The sequence below is a fragment of the Hemiscyllium ocellatum genome (assembly GCF_020745735.1).
Source record: "Hemiscyllium ocellatum isolate sHemOce1 chromosome 15 unlocalized genomic scaffold, sHemOce1.pat.X.cur. SUPER_15_unloc_1, whole genome shotgun sequence".
Taxonomy (NCBI): Eukaryota; Metazoa; Chordata; class Chondrichthyes; order Orectolobiformes; family Hemiscylliidae; genus Hemiscyllium; species Hemiscyllium ocellatum.
The window spans coordinates 1,301,713-1,302,572 of record NW_026867445.1 but is presented as its reverse complement, the minus strand read 5'-3'; positions in this window follow the sequence as shown (position 1 = coordinate 1,302,572).

The window sequence follows — 860 nt, the reverse complement described above, 5'->3', positions numbered from 1 at the left end:
CCGGTAGCGCGGCGTCTGCTCTCAGCCTAAGAGGCTTTTGGGAGTGCTCAGGCAAGGGTCAGCCTGCACCCTTGCTGGCAGCACCCAGGGGGAACCAGGACGCTTGCGTCTCCCGCCTTCATTTTCGACACAAGCGCCTGAGGAGGGACACCACCCCTCCCCTTGTGTCAAGAGACCTCCGCACTGGCCTCTGACTGACTCTTAGAACGGACGGAAAGAGTCGGGCAAGCCTGTCAAAGCTTTGAGCGAATGTCAAAAGCTTTAGACTGCCGCGAACCCTCCGGCTTGCACTGAGACACGAGGTCGATGTGCTAAGCACCCCGGGGCCCCTTTCGCCTGCAGGTCCCGAGCCGCCAACATGTTCTTAGTATCGTGTTCCCCAAACCTGGGTGACGGGCACCACAGGGCGGCAGAGCCATCGCACTTGCCGGGTGGCAGAGGAAGGACCGGACTATGTACCATAGCGGCCAACCACTCCCAGAGCCGGTCGTGCGGGGCTCGAGGTCTGCTCTCAACGTCACATGCTTCTGTGAGTGCTCAGGCAAGGGTCAGACCACATCCTTCCTGGCAGCACCCAAAGCAACCAGGCCGCTCGTGTCTCTCGCCTTCATTTTTCGACACAAGCGCCTGAGGAGGGACGCCACCCCTCCCCTTGCGTCAAGAGACCTCCCCACCGGCCTCTGACTGATTCTTAGAACGGACGGAAAGAGTCGGGCAAGCCTGTCAAAGATTTGAGCGTATGTCAAAAGCTTTAGACTTCCGCGAACTCTCTGGCTTGCACCGAGACCCGAGGTCGATGTGCTCAGCACCACGGGGCCCCTTTCGCCTGCAGGTCCCGAGCCGCCAACATGTTCTTAGTA